Here is a 27,315-nt window from a genome sequence, read left to right as displayed (position 1 = left end):
GTTGAGAAGAGAGACGCTCTTTAGCGAGTAAAGAACATTTTTTTAGAAGTTTATCTTCTGGATGCACGTGAATTTTTTTTCCCCTGAAGTCTTTCCAGTTTCAGGGTAGACCAAAGAATGCTGACAACTTATAAATGATTCTAGTAATCTTGGGCCTTCCTTCACCTCGTAGCTAGACTATAATTAACAGTTTAAAAATCGGCCTGAGTATGAAACAGCTGTCTAGTATTATTGCCTCTGCACATTTTGATCAGCTGGCAGCTGAGAAACCTTTGCGGCAAAACTTTATAAGCTTATCTCTTGGTTCATTAGGGCTACTGGGGGAAGAAAGAAAGGACAGTCTTCAACTTGCTGCTAATTAAAATGATTGCCAAGGCTCCTCTCCAAGGACCACTCTTTCAGTTATAAAGTGCATGTGTAAATGAAGCACCCCAGGCCATCAGCAAATTGACAAAAGCAAGTCAGAACCAGTGAGGTTTTTCTGTTTAAACTAAGCTAGCATACAACAGTCTTGGCTGGAAAAATGGTGAGGGAACCTCTTTACAAGGGTTCTGTAGACTGTATGGGCAGCAGTTTTGAGGAATATCAGGAAAATATTGGTTCCCTTTTCTTAGGGCAGTTATTGGAACTTGGATTTCACATTTCTGATCCAAAGCTCTGACCTATTTGAATTTTTCATTTAGGGCGCTTCAGGTTGATATTTTAGGGAATAATAGTGCCATCAAAGATGCTGTCGGTGTCCCATTCAACAGCCAAGGGCAACTTACCACAAGCTTCTGTGTCTCTCCGCCAGAGGGCAGTCTCCAGTCACAGGTGCTTGCTCAAGCTGTGCATAGCACAGGCTCACTCTGGGGACTTTTGCCCCTGGGAGCAGTCATCCATCCATAAATGACGATCAGAAGTGGTAGAAATATACCATGAGTCTCCTTGGCTCTTGGGCGGGTCAGCTCGGAAGTGTCTTCTCCACTGTCTCCTGCAAGTTCTCAGTGGGACCGTGCCCCAGCTGCCCTCAGTGGGAACCTGATCACGATGCAGTCTGTACTGCTTCCTTCCCTTGTGTACCCTATTCCCTCCTTTCCTGCTCCGTAATTGCCGACACTACCTCCCAAATAAACTATCTGCACTTAAATCCTTGTCTCAGGGTTTGCTTTTGGGAGAACGCAACCTAAGACAAGTGTTATTTGCTAGGATAGAGGTACAGAGACAGTCCAATTTGTATCGATCCAAATAAGTTCACCCGATTTTATTTATTGATGTCCTTACCTTCCTCAATCATAATCCAAAAAGAAGCCCCTAGAGAATACGAGAATTTTGGCAATTAAACAATGCATAGAATGATTACATCTCTGACGCCTAAATATTCATAAATGTTTGTCAGAATTGTTAAACCAATCTGAATTTTAAAAGAACTCACTTGCAAGCATCTCATCTCACTTGGGATATTCTGATACAGTCACAGGGACTTCTGGAAGTTATGTGACACACCTATTAATCAGAAACATGATTAGTTCACTGGATACTCAGCAGAGCTCAAGTCAATATCTCCATGACACCTTTCAGTTAAAAATGTGTAACACCTGAGTTTAAAACCAGACTACTTAGTATTTCACCCCCAACTTTACATATATTTAACTATTTGGGAAAGTATCACTTTTGTTTCAGTTTCAACCAGATGTCTGTCATGGCATTTTCAATATTATTGGGCTTTCTAAAAAAGAAATAATTAATTAATTATTTTACTTTTGGCTGCGTTGGGTCTTCGTTGCTGCATGTGGGCTTTCTCTAGTTGCAGCGAGCAGGGACTACTCTTCGTTGCAGTGCGTGGGCTTCTCACTGCAGTTGCTTTTCTCGTTGTGGAGCACGGGCCCTAGGCACGCAGGCTCAGTACTTGTGGTGAGCGGGCTCAGTAGTTGTGGCTCACGGGCCCTAGAGCGCAGGCTCAGTAGTTGTGGCTCATGGGCTTAGATGCTCTGCGGCATGTGGGATCTTCCCGGACCAGGGATCAAACCTGTGTCCCCTGCATTGGCAGGCAGATTCTTAACCACTGCAGCAACAGGGAAGTTCCTGGGCTTTGATATATCATTAAACAATGTTTACAAGGCTCTTTCCTCAACCCTCCTGAGTCTTGTAAACAAATATGCTCCGTTGATAAGCATAGTAAAGTAGTAAACAGAAACTTTTAAGGATACAAAGTCAACCTATCTCTCCCACTCCCCAATTTTTTCCTGAGTATCTGGATGCCACACGGAAATAATGTTATTTTAGCGCATACCTTTCATTTGTTCAAGTTACTTTCATGTGCTTACACATGCAAACTCGGAAAAGGAAACAGACTGAATTCAATCAACTCACAGGTTATTTATAAAATATATGATCAGTAATCCAGTTATTAAATAGTTCGCAGCAGGTCAGAGAAAAGTGTTTACGAAACCTATGCCACAGACTCAGACCACCAGTATTTGAATGAGCTTTGTTCCATATGAGAGTTGTTTTTCACACTCAATTTAGCCAAGCATCTTACAAATTCATTATTCTGGTCACCCTTAGGAAAAACCTTATACTCCTAAAACAATTCAGTAGATGTCTCTCAGTACTTTATGGTCTACAGTTGTAGTTTTGCTCTTTGGCTTATTCGATATTCTCCAAAACTTTTGAATCTCATACTGTTACATCTGGAGTGTTGATCTCAAGACAAAGTGATTAGAGTCACCGGAGAGAAAAATGAGAGTGACTATTTTTTTGGTCAGCTTAGCTTTTTCTGTAGAGCCTAGAATGTTACATTTAAAAAGATGTCCTCCTGGGACTTCCCTGGCGGCTCAGTGGTTAAGAATCCACCTGCCAATGCAGGGGACATGGGTTCGAGCCCTGGTCCGGGAAGATCCCAGATGTCGCAGAGCAACTAAGCCCCTGCACCACAACTACTGAGCCTGTGCTCTAGAGCCTGCAGGCCACAACTACTGAGCCAGCGTGCCACAACTACGGAAGCCCGCATGCCTAGAGCCTGTGCTCTGCAACAAGAAGAGCCACCACAATGAGAAGCACGTGCACCGCAATGAAGAGTAGCCCACGCGGAGCAACGAAGACCCAACGCAGCCAAAAATAAAACAAAAACAAGAACAAAAAGATGTCCTCTTTCTCCTCTGAAACCATTGCTGAACTCTTAAAATCTACATCAGGTTTTTCACTGTAGCTAGTAAGTATAAACAAGCATTTCAAGCCTAAGTATAAACCATATACAGTTGACCCTTGAACAACACAGGTTTGAACCGTGAAGGTCCACTTACATGTGGATTATTTTCAATAAACAAAATATTTTCATTTTACAGATCTTGAAATTAACTAAGTGCAGGGAAAAGTTTGTGTTCAATTAGAGATTCCAATGTGTGGAGTCAGAAAGAACTAGGGTTTGAGTCCTGATCCTATCCAAACTGTTTCAGCTTCCTGACCTTGGGTGAGTCATTTATCAAGTCCTTTCTTTTTGAGGCAGAGAGAGCAGGACAAAGATCTGTGACTGTGTGGGGGCTTAGCACCCCCAACCCCTGTGTTGCTCAAGGCTCAACTGCATTTCATATTCGTCCTTCACGCTGACTAAGGGTGAGTTCAAACTGCATTCCGTGGTGTTGTGATGCTTCTCCTGAGGTATATGCCTCTAGGCGATGAAGGAATACAGGCTCTTTTTCTGGCTCCTGCTGCTACTGTCACACTGCTTACCTGTTCATTATCCTTTTCCTCTGCTTCTCCTCAGCACCTGATCCTACCTTTCCAGACAGTCAGAATGCTATGAATTATAGATGGAATCAATGCATTAGAAACTGGCAAAAATCCAAACAGAAAGATATTTTGGGAAGAGAGATGTAATGGAGTATGCCATCTAGAATAACAAATATTTTATTGATGTAATACAGGAAAGACTAATGAAATTTGTGGATTAGGCAAGCCGAGAGGGATCCCAAATTCTTTAGAAGTCAAGATTAAAACCAAATGAGATCTCGATAAATCACATAAGACATCCTGGCTTCAAAAAAGACAATGATAAAATACTGGTTGATAATAAGTACTGATTGACAAAAAAAGATCCTCACACAGAAGTTGAGGGAGTTATATTCCCCTAAGGAAGGAGATTTAAAAGTTCAATGGAAATAAATGTGAAGAAAAAGTGTGAAGAAATGTGAAGAAAAATAAATGTCAACTCAACTGTGATAAAAATATTAAAGTGAAACTAACACTGTGAACATATTATTGAGGTAAGTTTGTATTGACAGGAGGAAAATCATTAGCGTTGAAGTCAGAAGAGGGGGTCAAACCTTGGCTTCTCCATTTACTAGCTGTGTGACTCTAGATAAATTATTTACCTTCCTTCAGCCTTATTTTCTTCAGCTATAAAATTATGATAATACCATTTGTTTTACAAGGATTTTGTAAGGGTTAAATGACATCATGTAAGTCAGTGGTTCTCAGACAGGGGCAATTTTGCGCCCCAGGGAACATTTTGGGACATTATCGGTTGTTTCAACTTGGGGATGCTATTGGCATCTAGTCGGTAGGGGCCAGGGATGCTGTTCAGCATCTTACAGTGGACAGTCCCCCACAACAAGGAATTATCCAACCCAAAAGGTCAATAGTGCCTAGATTGAGAAACTCTGGTAAAGTGTGTAGCCCATCACCTGATAGGTAGTAAACATGGAGTAAATTATAAGTACTATTTAAATTATTGCTACCTAAATAAGAATATAGAGAACTAACTTAATTTGATGGGAAGGGACAAAGGAAAAAGGTGTAGGATTAAGCTGAGAAAGCATGCTGAAAGTGATCCTGCTAATAACCACTGAAGGACTTTGCGGGACAAACCAAAATGCTCATTCCAAACCTTTAAACACTAAAAAAAAAAAAGGATAAAAGTTTAAGCAATTAAAAAGTGACGAGACCATTAAAAAAATTCCTATTGCTAGGGTAATGAGAGGCCCTTGGAAAATTTTAACCTATACAGACAAGTAAGACTGGATTAAACACATTCCACAGTATTAAAGCTATTAAGATTATTAGACTGTGAAATATGCTGCCAAGAAAGTACCAAATCCACCACCTCTTGAGACACTTAAAACTCAACTAACAAAACAGTACAAAATATATTTCTGGGAAAAGGAAACTAGCACCAAAGGGGATCAAGCTACTAATTCAAGAGATCTTTTTATTTTCCTTCTGATATTCGTGTTTCAGCAGCTACTTTTAAAATGGTAGGAGGAAAAATGTCAAATTGGAAACGAGCTCCATGGGATCAAACCATAAAATCAGTTACTTGATCAGTTTGGCAAAGATTGGAAACTGGCAAAAGCTTATCTATCGTGAAAAAAATTAAGGCTGTCAAAGAGAAGGAGATATAATCTATCAAATTAGCTTTAGCATCTACAAGTAGACAGCAGGATTGACTTTGGGCAAAAACACAAAAATTCTTCAGACATTAACAAAACAACCTGGAAATGGTTACATAGAAGATAATGATAAAATTCACTGTAATAATTTCTAAATTGAATGCCTATCTCATCCCAGTTGCAGTTTCTTTCCCTCACAAATCAATGAGTTCACAAATCTTTGAAAATATTTAAGGATATAATGTTTGAGACGGACTTTGTAAACTGTACATATACCAAAAACATTATTTTTATGTTTGTATTTAGTAAACTATGCTTCATTCTCTTTAATAGAAAGCCATTTGACAAATATCATCTTAACTGATTAAAACAGAACAAAATGTAGGCAAATTGACAAGGTAGGAGGAACACAGAAAATGCAGCAGAATCAGGCTAAATGACTTGCTGAAAGCCACTTGATATGTTTACAGGCAGAGCTGGATTGACAAAATTAGATTTTTGCCCCTCTGAAAACTAGATCAGTGCTCTTTCTGCTGCTTCAATCTCCCAATCTCTACCCCACCAATGCCTGTGGCCCCACTTTCAAATGAGTACTCATGAAAGGGCAATGCTTAAGGTTTGTATTAAAATAGGCATCTAAATGTTATTCTAGACCATATGCTTCTAACTCATGATTGTGTCCCTACATATAGCAGTTGGGCATTTAATAAATACGCTGAATTAATGAATAAACTTTGAGCTTTGAACAAAAGAGATTCAACAGATAGACCACTGAAGTTTAGATGAAATGGATACATTTTCTTGGGAATCTCCTTCAGTCAAGATAATCTCTGTTGCGGGTTAGGTTAAGTCTCTTTGAATTAGCAACTACGAATTGTCAACCCTTCATTGTCTAAATTAAGAAGTATAATATGGGAAAGTGTTTCGAAGTAGAAGAAATTTTTAATGATTTGTTCTATTTTCATCACCATTAGCTGAAAGCCAGATATGTAAGTTAAAAGAAAATATTTCTGAATACACAATGGAGATGACAAGGGGAAACACCCCAGTAATTTTCCACTCTTGGAAAAGTTGTCATGTAAAGAGGTATTAGGTTTATGCCCTGTGGTCCAAGAGGGCAGAACTAGAGCCAAATGATAAAAGATACAGGAAGTTGGTATGAGTAAGGGCTGTCCCAGAGTGGGAAAGGCTTCCTTTGGAAGAAATGATCATCTCATTTTTAGAAGTGTCCAAATGGAGGATGGATAATCACTCACTGGGAAAGCTGTGCAATGATCCAGACATTGAGTAAAAGTTTGGGGCTTAAAACTAAAAAATTCATCTTTGAGATTATATTATGATAGATAAAAATGGATATGAATTCATGAAATTGGTACCCAGCTCTTTACCTCAAAAACTAGTATCGGGCTTCCCTGGTGGCGCAGTGGTTGAGACTCGGCCTGCCAGTGCAGGGGACACGGGTTCGAGCCCTGGTCTGGGAAGATCCTACATGCCGCGGAGCAACTAGGCCCGTGAGCCACAACTACTGAGCCGGCGCGTCTGGAGCCTGTGCTCCGCAACGGGAGAGGCCGCGATAGTGAGAGGCCCGCGCACCGCGATGAAGAGTGGCCCCCGCTTGCCGCAACTAGAGAAAGCCCTTGCACAGAAACGAAGACCCAACACAGCCAAAAGTAATTAATTAATTAATTAAAAAAAACCCCAAACTAGTATCAGCCAACAAAGTTGTACTTAAAGAAAATTGCATAGACTATGTTATCAATGGGGTCAAAACTGCACTCATGGTTAGCCAGACTTTTCCTATTTGGGCACACGGTTTCTAATTGAAAGTAAGATAGATGGGGTACTGAAATCTAAACGGTGCCAGTAATGGCTTCTAATTATTTTGTTGTAAAAACATAGGCATTCTTTCTCTTTTAATGGCTGTGTTTTCCTGCTGTTTTCAACTGAAACAGCTTCTTTCAGAAACTGTGCAAAATATTTCCTAGGCAATCATTTGGCTAGCCCCAAATGAGCAATTTATGCAAGATATGCTAAATAAAATAACTAAAACTCAATGGTACTGCCCAAGCAAAGAAAAAGTGAGCGTGGAATACACGGCAATTTAACTCTGCAGGATCATGGGTGTAATCTCGCTGTCGGAGAGACCGCTGACTTTGCATACAGGTTTGCAAATAACCTAATGACCAAAGGAATGATAACTTAAATCAGTCAAATTAAAATGTAAACGCAAAGTGGGGGATGCTTGGGAGGGTGAGAAATGATTTTTTTCCAAAAAGGCATTTTTTCAAATAGTGTGCATAAACATCATCAGTGGATTTGTTAAAATGCCCAGTCATGGGTTCTACTCCAAATATTCTGATCCAGGAAGTCTGGAACAAGGCAGAGAAATCTGCATTTTTAACAAGCAACGGGGGAAGGGGGTGGTGGGGGGAGTCCAAACCAAGTGGTTCACAGAGTATATTTTGAGAAACAACGGTAATCCTTCTGAATATTACACCTTAGTTTCCCCCCCACCCCTAGATTATGAGTTATAACACAGCTGTTTTTCATCTGTACGGGCTTTTATTTAGAATTATGCTCCTTAGGACACTTAAACAATTCTATAACTCTTTTGGAATCAACCATTATTTTTATATCCATTTGTAAGAGGAGAAAACTGAGATGCATAAAATTAATCTCTATGTTCTACAGGGTTCCAAAAGAACAGGAAATTACCTTTGGTTAGCACGTAAGTTTAACTTCTGTACTGCTAAGACTCTAGTCAAGCCCTGTCCAATATTACTTTCTGTGATGATGAAAATATTCTTCTCTATCCAATATGGTAGCCAATACCCACATGTAGTTATCGAGCATGTGGGATGCGGCTGATGTGACAAAAGAACTAAATTTCAGATTTTACTTAATTTAAATTTATAAGACACGTGGTTAATAACTACTGGTTGGGGCATCACAGCTCTAGATAGGACTTCTGAGAGGTGCAATTTCTGGAAGTAAACTCTTACAACTGCTTCTAAGACAATGGGAAGAATGGTGAAGACTTCAGGAAGATGCTGGGAGTGAATGTAGTACATCTGGAAAAGATTCTTTTTTTGCCCACCAGACACTGGCCATTTGCCCAGGTTTTGTAGGGCTAAGCTACCATGCTCTCAACAACTTAATATAATAAAACAGATGCCTTTAGCAAGCAGTCCCCAACCTTTTTGGCAACAGGGACTGGTTTCGTGGAAGACAATTTTTCCACAGACTGGGGTGGGGGGATGGTCTGGGGATGATTCAAGTGCATTACATTTATTGTGCACTTTATTTCCATTATTACGTTGTAATATATAATGAAATAATTATTCAACTCACCATAACGCAGAATCAGTGGGAGCCCTGAGCTTGTTTTCACTTGCCACTCACTGATAGGGTTTTGATATGAGTCTGCAAGCAATTGATTTATTATGGTCTCTGTGCAGTCAAACCTCTCTGCTAATGATAATGTGCGTTTGCAGCTGCTCCCCAGCGCCTCAGCTCGACCTCAGATCATCAGGCATTAGATTCTCATAAGGAGTGCGCAACCTAGATCCCTCATATGCACCGTTCATAGTAGAGTTCGCACTCCTATGAGAATCTAATGCCGCTGCTGATCTGACAGGAGGCGGAGCTCAGGTGGTAATGTGAGTGATGGCGAGTGGCTATAAATACAGATGAAGCTTCGCTCACTCACCCACCGCTCACCTCCTGCTGTGCGGCCCGGTTCCTAACAGGCCATGGGCCAGTACTGGTCCGTGGCCTGGGGGTTGGGGACCCCTGCCTTTAGCCTCTCTCTGACTACATTTAGTCTGTTTTCCTGTGTTCTCTTTTTCATCTTTTTACAGATGCTGACATTTTTACAGTGAATTACCTTTAACATATACTTACTGAGAGCATACATCCTCACAACTAGAAAAATTAAAATAAAATATATTCCATTACAGTTTTGGTGACATCTCTCTTAGGAGTAGATCTTGTAAGTCCCATTTCTCAAGTAATACTGCTTTTGATCACTTTCTAAATTCTCCAAATGAAATATTCATTGGTAATGAAGTGTCTTAGTAAGGCAGGTTTAAAAAAGGAGAGGGAGAACATATGCTGAACCATAATCTAAGACTATGGTAAAAATGAAAAAAAATCAAAAATAAATGGAAAAGGTACTACTAGTTTTTAATTGACCTATAAAAGTGCTACTGATTTTTACCCCATAATTTTTTGTAAGACTTTATTCTCTCCTTTTTTTCCCATCCCACATCAAACTATATCGTAGCAGGTTCTTCAAGTCCAACTGTCAGTAACTCTGGCTGAATATTAGAATCACCTGGGAGCATTTAAAAAATAGGACACCCACTCCCCGCTCCTGGAAGTTCTGATTTAACTGGTTTGAGGAGGGGCCCTGGCACAGCATGTTTTAATCTTTCTATATTTTAGAAACCACAGGATTTGAGAAGAGGATGGGAATTAGAAATCAATGAGTTAAGTCCTCTTATTTTGTAGATGAGGTAAGTGAGGTCTAGAGAAGGGCAGTGACTGGCTCAAGCTTATGCAGGTATTTCTGCTTGAATTAAGGGCAGAGTCAAGGGTCTGAGTCCCTGTATAATTCTCCTAGAACAGCAAAGTGCCTCCACGGGTGTGTTTCCAAGGCATGGGTTCAACCTACCTTTATTCTGATATGTTTCTTACTAGTCCAACTCTTCCTAATGCCCCTCTGGCTTTCCCTATTTCAAATATTCTTAGGTTATACAATGTAGTTATACTGACTAGTCACTTGAGGGGACTGTTATCATTAACTTTAGGCAGCATATCTCTACTTATTATATCACAAATGAGGAGGTATATGTTAGTTTAGAACAGTGGTTCTCAACCCCAGCTTCACATTAGAATCATCTGGGAGATTTTTAAAAATATTGATGTCTATGTTCCATCGACATTAAATCAGTATCTCTGTAGATGGGCCCTTGGCATTTTTAAAAGTTCCCCAGGAGATTCTAATGTGCAGCCAAGCTTGAGAACCTCTGGATCAGAGGATGATATCAAGGAAGGCCTCAGAGATTATTAAATACTAGGTAGTTAAGGGATAGAAACAGTTATGCTGATTACAACCCCCGCCCCCGACCGTTGTCATTTCCTCCAGTTAGTTTAATATGAATCTGCCATGTTGCCTTACCAGGCCTCACAACCTAGGCAGTTGCCATAGAGAATATCAGTATTTCCTTCACAGCAAAATGTAAGCTATGCTGAACTTAGAGACCCCATGACTTTTTTTTTTTTTTCCCAGTAGCTCTGAGAGAACTGCTTTATGTTTAGTTTTGTGTAAGAGGTAATATTAAGACTCATGGGCCAAACCTAGGAAATTATTTTTAGTTCTCTTTTGAAAAGTGCCTTTTTAAGAAAAATACTTTAGAAAGTGACATCACCAAAACAGGGAAAAGTTATTCCAGACTTAGCCCCCCTCATAAGAAGAACAACTATTCACGGATGTCAGGGAGAGAAACCTAGAATGCGGGAGTGAGGATGAAGTACCCCTGCACCACAGACGCCAAGGCAGAGTGCATTAGAAAGGAGAGAGGAGTGGCTGGCTGCACACTGACCACATTGCACCTCCCCCAGGGTAGCACAGCACCACTTGGAGAGGTGTCTCCTGAGCCTCTGGTTCCTCTGGTGGGAAAAGAACCCAGGGGTGATATCCAGCCCCCCTAACATTGTGGGTCACTTCATGGGAGCCCCCAAAACTCTGGTTTTGCCCAATAGGGATCACAGGGTAATTGGAGGGGCTCAACTACTGCGAATCTCATCATGATGGAGAATGGGGGAGCAGTTTATGGCAACCAGCACTTGCATCTTGGCAGACTGAGCTTCCACCTGCAGAGTCCAACTAGTAGTCCCAACCAGCAGCTTTACTCATCTTCAGAAACAAGTGGGTGGTGCAGCCTGACCAGGAAACTCAGTGGAGCGCAGGTCTGCCTGATTTGGGCCCTCAAAGGAGGAGTTCTGCCAGTCCTGGAGCCTGGTCTGCCCACACCCAGGCAGAAGGGCTGAGTCATAGCCCAACCTGCCGTGAAGCGTGGCCCCCAACCCCATCTGATATGAAAGGCTGGTGAGAGGGGATGGAAACTGCATAACCCAGAAATGCTCAAGCTGAGAGGCAGGCAGATAGAGGTGATAACTTTCAGAGCAAAGCCAGTAGCCCTGCTTGGCCAGGGAACTTGGGGCATGACTCAGCTAGAGTCAACACCACAAAGAGCCTTAGTGACCTTGGAGCTGCTTCTCGAAGCAGGTTCTAGCCTGCCACCTTGCCAGGGCAGGGAAGCTAATTCATAGTCCCACCTTTTGCTGAGTATAATACTTAGTCCTGAATGTCAAGTAAGCCTGATCAGAGAATCCAGGCAACAGTGCAGCCCATCCTAGAGCCTCACTTAGGCAGGGAACCAAGCTATCAGTCCTACCTAGCTGTTCTCAGCCAGTGGCAACCCCCGACCCCACCTCAGAGCTTGAATAGGTGCCTCTTCCCAAAACAGACCCTAATAGCCAGGCCCATCTGCCCAAGGGCATGACCAGCAGACACTTCCAGAAACTCAAACTGAGCCAACTGGTGAAGAAACTGTCTCTGCCAAAATAAACCTGCCAAGCCTGAAAGAGGAGGCTACTTACTCAAAGGTACAGATACCAACATAAGGAATGAAGGATCATGAAAAATCAGGTAAATATGATGATATCACCAAAGGAAACTAATAAGGCACTAATAATTGACCCTAAAGAAATGGAGATCTATGAACTGAAGACCAAAGAATTCAGAATAATCATCTTAAAAGAAGTAAACTACAAGAACACACGTATAGACAACTAAATGAAATTATGAAAACAATGCATAAACAAATGAGAAGTTCAACAAAGAAACAGAAACCATGAAAAAAAAAAAACACCCAGAAATCCCAGAGCTGAAAAATACAAAAAGTGAACTGAAGCATTCAACAGAGAGCTTCAAAAGTAGGGACATACACCGGAGCCTGTGCTCCGTGGCGGGAGAGGCCACAGCAGCGAGAGGCCAGCGTACTGCAAAAAAAAAAAAAAGAAAAAAGTAGGGACATACACCGGAGCCTGTGCTCCGTGGCGGGAGAGGCCACAGCAGCGAGAGGCCAGCGTACTGCAAAAAAAAAAAAAAGAAAAAAGTAGGGACATACAAACACAAAGCAATATTTGCATTATTTTTATATTCCAGAAGGAGAAGAGAAAGAAAGGGATACAAAAGTTTATTTAAAGCAATAATGGCTGAAAACCTCCCGAACCTGGGGAGAAAAATAGATATTCATTTCCAAGGGACCCAAGGGACTTCAAATAAGTTGAACCTGAATAGGACTACACTGAGACACATTGTAATTAAACTGGCAAAGGTGAAAGACAAAGAATTTAAAAAGAAGCAAGAGAAGAGAGAGAATTTATATACAAGAAACCTCCCCAACAAACTATCAATGGATTTCTCAACAGAAACTGTTCAGGCCAGAAGAGAATGGGATGACATATTCAAAATATTGAAAGAAAAAACTGTCAACCAAGAATACTGTATCTGTCAAAGCTTGCTGTCAGAAAGGAAAGAGGGATAAGGACTTTCTTCAAGAAACAAAAGATGAGGAAATTCATCACCAGGAGACCTGCCTTACAAGAAATGCTAAACAGAGTTCTTTGAGTGGAAGTAAAAAAAATGCTAATTAACATCACAAAAACAAAAGAAGGCAGTGTAAAAGTCACTGATAATGGTAAATATACAAAGTTAGATTTTGTAATATGGTAGTGGTGGTGCATAATTCACTTATGACTCGTTTAAAGGTTAAAAACCAAATGTATTAAAAATAGCCATAACTACAATAATTCATTAGTTACACAATATAAAAAGTAAGTAAATTGTACATCATTAACCTAAAATGTGAGAGGGAGAAGTGTAAAGCTTAGAATTGTATTGAAGTTAAATTTTTATTAATTTAAAATAGAGTGTTATAATATTAAGATATTATGTAAGTCTCATAGTAACCACAGGGGAAAATCTTGTTGTACTTTCACAAAAGCACATGATAGGAGCCGAGGCTCGGGCTTCGGTCGGAGCGCAGGGAGAGGACTGGGGTTGGCGGAATGAACACAGCGTGCAGGGGGTTAGTGCACCACGGCTAGCCGCTGGACCTGCTGAAGAGGCAAGACTTTTTCCTCCCTCTTTGTTTCCTGGTGCACGAGGAGAGGGGATTAAGAGTGCTGCTTAAAGGAGCTCCAGAGACGGGCACGAGCCGCAGCTAACAGCGCGGACCCCAGAGATGGGCATGAGACACTAAGGCTGCTGCTGCCGCCACCAAGAAGCCTGTGTGCGAGCACAGGTCACTATCCACACCCCCGCTTCCGGGGAGCCTGTGCAGCCCGCCACTGCCAGGGACCCGGGATCCAGGGACAACTTCCCCGGGAGAACGCATGGCGCGCCTCAGGCTGGTGCAACGTCACGCCGGCCTCTGCCTCTGCAGGATCGCCCCACACTCCGTGCCCCTCCCTCCCCCCAGCCTGAGTGAGCCAGAGCCCCCGAATCAGCGGCTCCTTTAACCTCGTCCTGCCTGAGCGAAGAACAGACGCCCTCCGGCAACCTACATGCAGAGGCGGGGCCAAATCCAAAGCTGAGCCCCTGGGAGCTGTGAGAATGAAGAAAAGAAAGGGAAATCTCTCCCAGCAGTCTCAGAAGCAGCGGATTAAAGGTCCACAATCATCTTGATGTACCCTGCATCTGTGGAATACATGAATAGACAATGAATCATCCCAAATTGAGGAGCCTCTTGGTGCTGCAGCCAGGAGTCAGTGCTGTGCCTCTGAGGTGGGAGACCCAACTTCAGGACACTGGTCCACAAGAGACCTCCCAGCTCCACATAATATCAAATGGCGAAAATCTCCCAGAGATCTCCATCTCAACACCATCGCCCAGCTTCACTCAACGACCAGCAAGCTACAGTGCTGGACACCCTATGCCAAACAACTAGCAAGACAGGAACACAACCCCACCCATTAGCAGAGAGGCTGCCTGAAATCATAATAAGGCCACAGACACCCCAAAACACACCACCAGACGTGGACGTGCCCACCAGAAAGACAAGATCCAGCCTCATCCATGAGAACACAGGCACTAGTCCCCTCCACCAGGAAGCCTACACAACCCACTGAACCAACCTTAGCCAATGGGGACAGACACCAAAAACAACGGGAACTACGAACCTGCAGCCTGCAAAAAGGAGACCCCACACACAGTAAGATAAGCAAAATGAGAAGACAGAAAAACACACAGCAGATGAAGGAGCAATGTAAAAACCCACCAGACCTAACAAATGAAGAGGAAATAGGCAGTCTACCTGAAAAAGAATTCAGAATAATGATAGTAAAGATGATCTAAAATCTTGGAAACAGAATGGACAAAGTGCAAGAAACATTTAACAAGGAACTAGAAGAACTAAAGATGAAACAAACAATGATGAACAACACAATAAATGAAATGAAAAATACTCTAGATGGGATCAATAGCAGAATAACTGAGGCAGAAAAACGGATAAGTGACCTGGAAGACAAAAGGGTGGAAATAACTACTGCAGAGCAGAATAAAGAGAAAAGAATGAAAAGAACTGAGGACAGTCTCAGAGACCTCTGGGACAACATTAAAGACACCAATATTCGAATTATAGGGGTCCCAGAAGAAGAAGAGAAAAAGAAAGGGACTGAGAAAATATTTGAAGAGATTATAGTTGAAAACTTCCCTAATATGGGAAAGGAAATCGTTAATCAAGTCCAGGAAGCACAGAGAGTCCCATACAGGATAAATTCAAGGAGAAATACGCCAAGACACATATTAATCAAACTGTCAAAAACTAAATACAAAGAAAGCATATTAAAAGCAGCAAGGGAAAAACAACAAATAACACACAAGGGAATCCCCATAAGGTTAACAGCTGATCTCTCAGCAGAAACTCTACAAGCCAGAAGGGAGTGGCAGGACATACTGAAAGTGATGAAGGAGAAAAACCTGCACCAAGATTACTCTACCCAGCAAGGATCTCATTCAGATTCGATGCAGAAATTAAAACCTTTACAGACAAGCGAAAGCTGAGAGAGTTCAGCACCACCAAACCAGCTTTACAACAAATGCTAAAGGAACTTCTCTAGGCAAGAAACACAGGAAAAGGAAAAGACTTACAATAATGAACTCAAAACAATTAAGAAAATGGGAATGGGAATATACATATCGATAATTACCTTAAATGTAAACGGACTAAATACTCCCACCAAAAGACACAGATTGGCTGAATGGATACAAAAACAAGACCCATATATATGCTGTCTACAAGACACCCACTTCAGACCTAGAGACACATACAGACTGAAAGTAAGGGGATGGAAAAAGATATTCCATGCAAATGGAAACCAATAGAAAGCTGGAGTAGCAAGTCTCATACGGGACAAAACAGACTTTAAAATAAAGACTATTACAAGAGACAAAGAAGGACACTACACAATGATCAAAGGATCGATCCAAGAGGAAGATATAACAATTGTAAATATTTATGCACCCAACGTAGGAGCACCTCAATACATAAGGCAAATACTAACAGCCATAAAAGGGGAAATCGACAGTAACACATTCATAGTAGGGGACTTTAACACCCCACTTTCACCAATGGACAGATCATCCAAAATGAAAATAAATAAGGAAACACAAGCTTTAAATGATACATTAAACAAGATGGACTTAACTGATATTTATAGGACATTCCATCCAAAAACAACAGAATACACATTCTTCTCAAGTGCTCATGGAACATTCTCCAGGATACATCATATCTTGGGTCACAAATCAAGCCTTGGTAAATTTAAGAAAACTGAAATCGTATCAAGTATCTTCTCCGACCACAACGCTATGAGGCTAGATATCAGTTACAGGAAAAGATCTGTAAAAAATACAAACACATGGAGGGCAAACAATACACTACTTAATAACGAAGCGATCACTGAAGAAATCAAAGAGGAAATCAAAAAATACCTAGAAGCAAATGACAATGGAGACATGACGACCCAAAACCTATGAGATGCAGCAAAAGCAGTTCTAAGAGGGAAGTTTATAGCAATACAATCCTATGTTAAGAAACAGGAAACATCTCGAATAAACAACCTAACCTTACACCTAAAGCAATTAGAGAAAGAAGAACAAAAAACCCCCAAAGTTAGCAGAAGGAAAGAAATCATAAAGATCAGATCAGAAATAAATGAAAAAGAAATGAAGGAAACGATAGCAAAGATCAAGAAAACTAAAAGCTGGTTCTTTGAGAAGATAAACAAAATTGATAAACCGTTAGCCAGACTCACCAAGAAAAAAAGGGAGAAGACTCAAATCAATAGAATTAGAAATGAAAAAGGAGAAGTAACAACTGACACTGCAGCAATACAAAAGATGATGAGCGATTACTACAAGCAACCCTACGCCAATAAAATGGACAACCTGGAAGAAATGGACAAATTCTTAGAATTGCACAACCTCTCAAGACTGAATCAGGAAGAAACAGAAAATATGAACAGACCAATCACAAGCACTGAAATTGAAACTATGATTAAAATCTTCCAAGAAACAAAAGCCCAGGACCAGATGGCTTCACAGGCAAACTCTATCAAACATTCAGAAAAGAGCTAACACCTGTCCTTCTCAAACTCTTCCAAAATATAGCAGAGGGAAGTATACTGCCAAACTCCTTCTACGAGGCCACCATCACCTTAATACCAAAACCAGACAAAGATGTCACAAAGAAAGAAAACTACAGGCCAATATTACTGATGCACATAGATGCAAAAATCCTCAACATAATACTAGCAAACAGAATCCAACAGCACATTAAAAGGATCATACACCATGATCAAGTGGGGTTTATTTCAGGAATGCAAGGATTCTTCAATATACGCAAATCAATCAATGTGATACACCATAGTAACAGCATGAAAAAGGAAAGCCATGTTATCATCTCAATAGATGCAGAGAAAGCTTTCGACAAAATTCAACACCCATTTATGATAAAAATCCTGCAGAAAGTAGGCAGAGAGGGAACTTTCCTCAACATAATAAAGGCCATATATGACAAACCCACAGCCAGTATCGTCCTCAATGGTGAAAAATTGAAAGCATTTCAACTAAGATCAGGAACACGACAAGGTTGCCCACTCTCACCACTCTTATTCAACATAGGTTTGGAAGTTTTAGCCACAGCAATCAGAGAAGAAAAGGAAATAAAAGGAATCCAAATCAGAAAAGAAGAAGTAAAGCTGTCAGTGTTTGCAGATGACATGATACTATACATAGAGAATCCTAAAGATGCTACCAGAAAACTACTAGAGCTAATCAATGAATTTGGTAAAGTAGCAGGATACAAAATTAATGCACAGAAATCTCTGGCATTCCTATACACTAATGATGAAAAATCTGAAAGTGAAATCCAGAAAACACTCCCATTTAGCACTGCAACAGAAAGAATAAAATATCTAGGAATAAACCTACCTAAGGAGACAAAAGACCTGTATGCAGAAAAGCATAAGACACTGATGAAAGAAATTAAAGACGATACAAACAGATGGAGAGATATACCATGGTCTTGGATTGGAAGAATCAACATTGCGAAAATGACTCTACTTCCCAAACCATGCCCAGGTCCTCAGCCTGCAGGAAGGGCAACTGGGCCTCATTGCTGCCCACTAACTCCAAAGTTTAAAACCGAGTGGCCATTGCATGTTATACACCCCCGAATAGCCAAAGCAATCTTGAGAACAAAAAATGGAGCTGGAGGAATCAGGCTGCCTGACTTCAGACTATACTACAAAGCTACAGTAATCAAGACAGTATGGTACTGGCACAAAAACAGAAAGATAGATCAATGGAATAGGATAGAAAGCCCAGAGATAAACCCATGCACATATGGTCACCTTATCTTTGATAAAGGTGGCAGGAATATACAGTGGAGAAAGGACAGCCTCTTCAATAAGTGGTGCTGGGAAAATTGGACAGGTACATGTAAAAGTATGAGATTAGATCACTCCCTAACACCATACACAAAAATAAGCTCAAAATGGATTAAAGACCTAAATGTAAGGCCAGAAACTATCAAACTCTTAGAGGAAAACATAGGCAGAACACTCTATGACATAAATCACAGCAAGATCCTTCTTGACCCATCTCCTAGAGTAATGGAGATAAAAACAAAAATAAACAAATGGGACCTAATGAAACTTCAAAGCTTTTGCACAGCAAAGGAAACCATAAACAAGACCAAAAGACAGCCCTCAGAATGGGAGAAAATATTTGCAAATGAATCAACTGACAAAGGATTAATCTCTAAAATTTACAGGCAGCTCATGCAGCTCAATAACAAAAAAATAAACAACCCAATCCAAAAATGGGCAGAAGACCTAAATAGACATTTCTCCAAAGAAGATATACAGACTGCCAACACATGAAAGAATGCTCAACATCATTAATCATTAGAGAAATGCAAACCAAAACTACAATGAGATAGATATCCTCTCACACCAGTCAGAATGGCCGTCATCAAAAAATCTAGAAACAATAAATGCTGGAGAGGGTGTGGAGAAAAGGGAACACTCTTGCACTGCTGGTGGGAATGTGAATTGGTACAGCCACTATGGAGCACAGTACGGGGGTTCCTTAAAAAACTACAAATAGAACTACCATATGACCCAGCAATCCCACTACTGGGCATATACCCTGAGAAAACCAAAGTTCAAAAAGAGTCATGTACCAAAATGTTCAGTGCAGCTCTATTTACAATAGCCCAGAGATGGAAACAACCTAAGTGTCCATCATCGGATGAATGGATAAAGAAGATGTGGCACATATATACAATGGAATATTACTCAGCCATAAAAAGAAACGAAATTGAGCTATTTGTAATGAGGTGGATAGACCCAGAGTCTGTGCTACAGAGTGATGTAAGTCAGAAAGAGAAAGACAAATACTGTATGCTAACACATGTATATGGAATTTAAGAAAAAAATGTCATGAAGAACCTAGGGGTAAGACAGGAATAAAGACACAGACCTACTAGAGAATGGACTTGAGGATATGGGGAGGGGGAAGGGTAAGCTGCGACCAAGCGAGAGAGAGGCATGGACATATATACACTACCAAACGTAAGGGAGATAGCTAGTGGGAAGCAGCTGCATAGCACAGGGAGATCAGCTCGGTGCTTTGCGACCGCCTGGAGGGGTGGGAGGGAGGGAGACGCAAGAGGGAAGTGATATGGGAACATATGTATATGTATAACTGATTCTCTTTGTTATAAAGCAGAAACTAACACACCACTGTAAAGCAATTATACTCCAATAACGATCTAAGAAAAAAAAAAGAACATGATAAAGAAGTCAAAGCATACTGATATCGCAAGACATCAAAGCACAAGAGTCAGCAAGATAAGAAACAAGGAATAATGGATCTACAAAACAATCAGAAAATAACAAAATAGCAAGAGTAAATTTATATTTTCAATAATTACTTTAAACAGAAATGGATTCTATTTTCCAATCAAAAGACACAGAATGGATGCATGGATGAAAAAACAAGATACAAAGAAATGCTGCCTACAAGCGACGCACTTTAGCCTTGAAGATGCACAAAGACTGAGAGTAAAGAGATGAGAAAGATATTTCAAGCAAATGGTATCCGAAAAAAAGCAGGGGTAGCTATACTTATATCAGACAAAATACACTTTAAATTAAAAATGGTAAAAATAAACATAAGAAGGTCATTATCTAATGATAAAGGGGTCAATATACCAAGAAGATGTAACACCTGTCAATATTTATGTGCCCCAAACTGGAACATCTAAATACATAAAGCAAACAGAAAAACAGCTAAAAGGAGAAATAAACAACAGTACAATAATATGGAAACTTTATTTAATATCCCACTGTCAACAATGGATAGATTATCCAGATAGTGAATCAATAAGGAAACAGCAAATAACACTATACACCAAATGGCCTACCACACATATACAGAATATTCTATCTGACAACAGGAGCATACACATTCTTCTCAAGTGCACGTGCAATATTTTCTAAGATAGAACATATGTTAGGTCACAAAACATGTGTTCGGAAATTTAAGAAGACTGAGATCACAGTATCTTCTCTGACCACAATGGTATGAAACTAGAAAACAATAACAAGAGGAAAACTGGATAATTAACAAATACATAGAAATTAAACAATAGTTTACTGAGGATCCAACAAGTTAAAGAAGAAGTTAAAGGGGGGAAAAGTATCTTGAGACAAATGAAAATGAAAATACAACATACCCAAACTTATGAGATACAGCAAAATAAGTCCTAAGGGGGAAGTTCATAGCAATAAACACCTACATTAAGAAGCAAAAAATATCCCAAATAAACAGTCTAACTCTACCTCTTAAGGAACTAGAAAGAAGAAAAAACTGAGCCCTAAGTTAGCAGAAGGAAGGAAATAATAAAGATTAGCACATAAACAAATAGAGCACATAAAAATAACAGAAAAGGTTAACCAAACTAAGAGTTGGTTCTTTGAAAAGACAAACAAAATTGAGAAAACTTTAGCTAAACTAACCAAAGGAAGAAGAGGGAGACCCAAGTCAACAAAATACATTAAAAAGGAGACATTACAACTGACACCACAGAGCCACAAAAAGGATCATAAGGAGCTACGATGAACAAATATACATTAACAAACTGGACAACCTAGAGAAATTGAAAAATTCTTACAAACATACAACCTACAAAGACTGAAGCAGGAAGAAATATAAAGTCTGAATAGACCAATTACTACTAAGGAGACTGGGAGATTTTTGATTACTGATTCAATGAAGGAAAACCCAGGACCAGGTGGTTTCACAGGTGAATTTTACTAAACATTTAAAGAAGAATTAACACCAATTCTTCTCAAACTCTTGTTATAAATGAAAGAGGAGGTAACACTCCCAAACTTATTTTACAAAGCCAGCATTATCCTGATACCAAAGCCAGAAAAAGATGCTAGCAGAAAACATAACTATAGACCAGATCCCTGTTGAATTTAGATGCAAAAATTCTCAACAAAATACTGGCAAACTGAATTCAGCAGCACATTAAAAGGATCATTCACCATGATCAAGTGGGATTTATCCTTGGGATGCAAGGATGGTTCAACTTAGGCAAGTCAATCAATGTGACCCATCATATTAATAGACTGAAAGGAAAAAAATCATACGATCAGCTCAAAAGATGCAGAAAAATCATCTGACAAAATTCAACATCCAGTCATGATAAAAACTCTTAACAAATCAGATACAGAAAAAGTGTACCTCAACACAGTAAAGGCTACATATGATAAGCGCACAACTAACATCATATTCACTGGTGAAAGGTTGAAAGCTTTTCCCCTAAGATCAGGAATAAGATGAGGGTGCCCATTCTCACCTATTCAATATAGTACTGGAAGTCCTTCCCAGAGCAATCACGCAAGAAAAAAAAAAAAAATCAGAATTGGAAAGGAGGAAATAAAACTGTCCTGACCTGCAGATAACATAATTTCATACATAGAAAATCCTAAACACCCCATCCAAATACTGTTAGATCTAGTCAATTAATTCAGTAAAGCTGCATGATATGAAATGAACATACAAAAATCAGTAGCATTTTTATACACTAACAACAAATTTTATGAAAAAGAAATAAAGAAAACAATCTCATTTTCCACAGCATCAGAAACAATAAAATACTTAGGAATAAACTTAGCCAAACAGGTGAAAGATCTCTACTCTTAAAACTACAGGTAGGGAATTCCTTAGTGGTCCAGTGGCTAAGACTCCACGCTCCCAATTCACGGGGCCCAGGTTCGATCCCTGGTTGGGGAACTAGATCCCCCATGCTGCAACTAAGAGTTCACATGCCGCAACTAAAAGATCTCACGTGCTGCAATGAAGATCCCATGTGCCGCAACTGGGACCCGACACAGCTAAATAAATAAATATTTTTTAAAAACCTACAAGTAATTGATAAAAGAAATTGAAGAAGACACAAATAAAAGGAAAAGTATCCTGTGTTCAAGGAACAGAATTAATACTGTTAAAATGTCTATACTACCACAATCCATCTATAGGCTCAATGTCATCTCTATCAAGATTCCAATGGCATTTTTAAAGAAGTATAAAAAACAATCTTAAAATTAATATGAAATTACAAAAGACCCCAAATAGCCAAACCCATCTTGAGAAAGAAGAACTAAGTGGGAGGCAACACACTTCCTGATTTCAAACTCTACTATAAAGCTATAGTAATCAAAACAGTAGGGCACCAGCGTAAAAACAGATACATAAATCAATGGAACAGAAATGAGACCTCAGAAATAAACTCACACATATACAGTCAAGTACTATTTGACAAGGGAGCCAAGAATACTCAATGGAGAAAAGACAGTCTCTCCAATAAATGGTGCTGTGAAAACTAGATTTTCTCTCTATACACACACACACGCACGCACGCGCGTGCATACATACAAACACAATGTGCACACACACACAATGGAATATTATTCAGCTATAAAAAGGGAAATCCTGCCATTTACAACAACACCGATGGACGTTGAAGTCATTATACTAAGAGAAATAAATCAGAGAAAAACAAACACTGTATGATCTCTCTTATATGTGGAACCAAAATAAAACTTCATAGAAAAAGAAATCAGATTTGTATTAATCAGATGTGGGTGGTGAGGTGAGGGGTAATTGAAGGAAGGTGGTCAAAAGGTTATAAACTTCCAGTTATAAGACAAATAAATATCAGCAATGTAATGTACAACACGATTACTATAGTTAATACTGTTGTATGATATATAGGAAAGTTAAGAGAATAAATTGTAAGAGTTCTCATCAGAAGGGAAAAAGGTTTGTTGTTTTGCTTTTTTAAAGTGCAGTAATCATTTCACAATATATGTAAGTCAAACCATTATGCTGTACACCTTAAACTTATACAGTGATGTATGTCAATTATATCAAAATAAAACTGGGGAAAAAAGAAAAAGAAAAATGCTTTAATAAGATCCTGATGAATACATTTCATCTAAAATGAGCTGGTCAAAGAATGAGCATAATAATCAGGAAGTAAATCCTAAAGGAAGAGAGTTGGAAAAGGGGAAAAAAGAGAGGGAGAGAGAAGAAAATGAGAAGAGGAAAAGATGAATAAAGAGAGAGAAAGAGAAAAACACTATAGATATGATACTTTGAACTCTTACCAAGTATATGTAGTTGTACTAAACAACTTTCAGGTATTATCTCATTTGACCCTAAAACAAATCCTAGAGTTAGGTGTTATTACATTTGTCATTGTTTAGTTGGGAAAACTATTCCTCAGAGCAATCAACTTGCTCAAAGTTACCTGATTAGTAAGGAGTAAAGCAGATATTCAAGTCCTGGTCTGGCTGCCAGCAGACCCTGGGATTTTAATCACTTCAATATCTTTCCTTTCTGATTAGGACTGTGGCTTCCGAATCAGGGTAGAAAGTATTACTATGGGACTTTTTCATGTGTATTACATGTGTTATGCTCAGAAAATGCAAGAGGTATGTGGTACACGTCATTAATTGTCCCAGCTCTTCACTGTCTCTTCTTCTTTATTCATGCCCACTGATATATGACTTTGTAGCTCCTCCCCCTAAAGAGTTTAATTACCTTTCCTCACCCTTTGACTTTGGATTTGCTCATATGGCTTGCTTTGTCCAAAAGAATGAGAAGGAAGTGACGATATGCCACTTCCAATCCTAGGCCTTAGAAGGCCTTTTGTGCCTCTGCCATTGTAATAAAGGGGCCATATTCTGGCTAGCTCAGTGTTCCTAGGAGGAGGAGAAACATGTGCAGCCAATTCACAGACCTACAGTGTGAAGCAGAGCTACCACAGACACCATATCCTTAATCAGTCAAACTCCAGCTGACCTGTTGACCTTCAGACACACGAGACCATCCATTTGAGTTCAGCAAACCACCCAATCCAACAACAGAGGAGTGATATGTGAGTGAGCCCAGCTGGGGTCAGTAGATCAAAAATGAATCAAATGCTGATTTTGCTTATACCACTGAGATGTTATGACTGTTTCTATGCCCAATAGGTCATATTGCAGGACAAAAGGGAGCCAATACCATTGTAATCTTGAATATACGGACACATGAAAGTCCACAAACGGCAGTCTACATGTTCTGAAGGCCAATACTTCTACAAAATGACTAGGAGGAGGGAAGAAAACACCCTGTTACTTATTCCTTCTAGTGACACAATTCCGAGTAGCATTCAGCCACAGGGATATTTCCTTCATGGTGACTGATCCATAGTGCAGTACCTATTAGAAAGGACACTGAGTCAGAGAGAGAAATCAGAGAGACCTTTACAGTCTCTAGGTTGATCAGTGGCACCAGGTATATGATTCTGAAAATCCTATGGCCTGAAGATGCAGAAATGGTCAATGGGCTTTCTCTTCTTTGTAAAGATGTCAAATATTGCTGCGTCTTTGCTCCCACTGAGCAATATCCATTTATAACCTTTAGGGACTAGAGACCTAGAACAGTGGTGCTTCTCAAGGTTGGGTAGGTAGGAAAGAAAGGTGAGATGGGAAAGAGCAATACAGGGAGAAAGTTTTTGTAACACATGTGGCTACCCTATCAGGATTGCTAGTGGGGAAGTGATATGCATATGTTGTAAAATAAAATCACCCAATGTACTCTGATATTTCTAATATGAGTTTCCAGTTGAGGGGGACTTCACTAACAGCAATTTTAAACTTTTTTTTCTATGACCCATTTTTATTACTTGCTCCTACTTTCTAAATGAAAAATGATGATACCAAAAATGATAACCATTATAATAAAGAACTGTAGGCAACAACTGTATTAAATTTGTAGTAAAATTGTTGTTGGCAACATATGAGTCACTTATTAACTTTCCCCCCAAAATACGAGTTTTTAAAGATGTTTTTTAGAGTCCCTCTATATTTTTTAAGTTTAGGAATCCAGCTACTCAATAAATGAGGGATTGACAAATTCATATTTGAACTTCAATGCATACCCATCTTAAAGATACCTATTTATGGGAAAATTATATATCAAAAATATTACTGACGCAAATATGTATCCCTTATCACTGTAAGGTGAACAAACAACTACTCCCAAGCTAAATTAATAACGATGAAGCTAAACTGACAGTATTTATAATTAAAATGTAAGGATTAGAGTAACTGAAAAACACAATCAAATGGAGACAACAGTGATGATAAACTCACTGATTAGAAACTGCCCTCTTTGGAATTTGGTGGCATTCCAATTGCATATATACTTAGCAACACATGTACCAGTTAGATTTATTAGTAGAGTATGAATGAAAATCTTTAGTAAACTCTGGTAATACGTTAGAAAAAATAAAGTTGGGTCTGAATTATTTTGCTGTAAGAAAGCAAGGATGCTTTTAAAAGTTCTGGGGTTGTAGTAAAAGGAGCCAACCTAAAGGGGTTCCCAGGGGTCAAAGTGTGGCATTGGAGGATGAAAAGAACTAACTATAGTCAGTAGTGCTCCTGAGCATGAGATACACAACCAACACAGAAATTAATATTAATCATAAGATTTTCTGCTGCAATGCAGCAGCCATCTACTTGGAAAATATTAGATGATATTTTGTACATTATCACAAATATTAATGGCTTGTGACAAGGCATACAATTCATGGCTGCAAGAAGAGATGCTACTGGGCTACAGCCTGGAGACTGGATACAATTTAAGCTTCAGCAGAAAGGACATCACTTCAATTGCACTGGATGGAGCCATACCATGTCCTTCCAACCACTGACCCAATGACAAAGTTTCATACTCTCCAGTCCTAAATCTTTGTTTCCTCTGCAAGATACCTGCCACACTCACAAGGAGCTCCCTGCTCTTAGTTTCATGTATCACGTAGGTTTAAAAATACATTTGCATTTATTTTCTACTAGCCCCAAATTTATCATTTAGAATGCCCACCTTGTAGGTAAAAATTATTAAGATCATAAACATAGAATTTTCCTTGCCATCTGAGAGCAACCAATCCATAGGAGAATCATGCTTCCTTGAACCTATCCCAGAAACCACCAAGCAGAAGTCTATATCCTATAACAAGTCCCTTCTGATACCCTCTGAGATGCCTCATCGTTTCTGTCTTCTGTCACTATATCCTCATGATGTACTGTCTTCCTCGTTACAATAGCCAAAAAGCCCAACTTTGTTCAACTATGGGTGTGTTCCTGATGGTCTCTGACTGGAGGATAACACAAATAAGATTTGACCTAGGCCACCTCAAAACAAATCAAGGGTTACAGCTTTGAAGTGTAGACTACAAGTTAAGAATCGTTTGTTGAGAGAAAGAGAGATGAAATAATAACCACTGACATAATTAAGCCTTAAAAAAATCACCCTGCTAGTTACAGCTTGCTATACTGATCTTTCATTTCAGGTTGTAGGTAAACGTCAAAGAAAGGTTAACAAACATCAAAATGATACACCTTTGGGCTTCCCTGGTGGCGCAGTGGTTGGGAGTCCGCCTGCCGATGCAGGGGACGCGGGTTCGTGCCCTGGTCCGGGAGGATCCCGCGTGCCGCGGAGCGGCTGGGCCCGTGGGCCATGGCCGCTGAGCCTGCGCGTCCGGAGCCTGTGCTCCACAGCGGGAGAGGCCGCGGCGGTGAGAGGCCCGCGTACCGCAAAAAAGAAAAAAAGAAAAAAAAAAAAAGAATACATACATGTATATGTATAACTGAATCACTTTGCTGTATACCTCAAACTAATAAAACATTGTTAATAGACTATGCTCCAATAAAAAAAAAAAAAAAAGAATACTCCCCATCTCAA

Source organism: Lipotes vexillifer, unplaced genomic scaffold (genome assembly GCF_000442215.2).
Source record: "Lipotes vexillifer unplaced genomic scaffold, Lipotes_vexillifer_v1.1 scaffold279, whole genome shotgun sequence".
In the NCBI taxonomy this organism is placed as follows: Eukaryota; Metazoa; Chordata; class Mammalia; order Artiodactyla; family Lipotidae; genus Lipotes; species Lipotes vexillifer.
The sequence above is the reverse complement of the archived record's forward strand: the minus strand, read 5'-3'. Positions refer to the sequence as shown.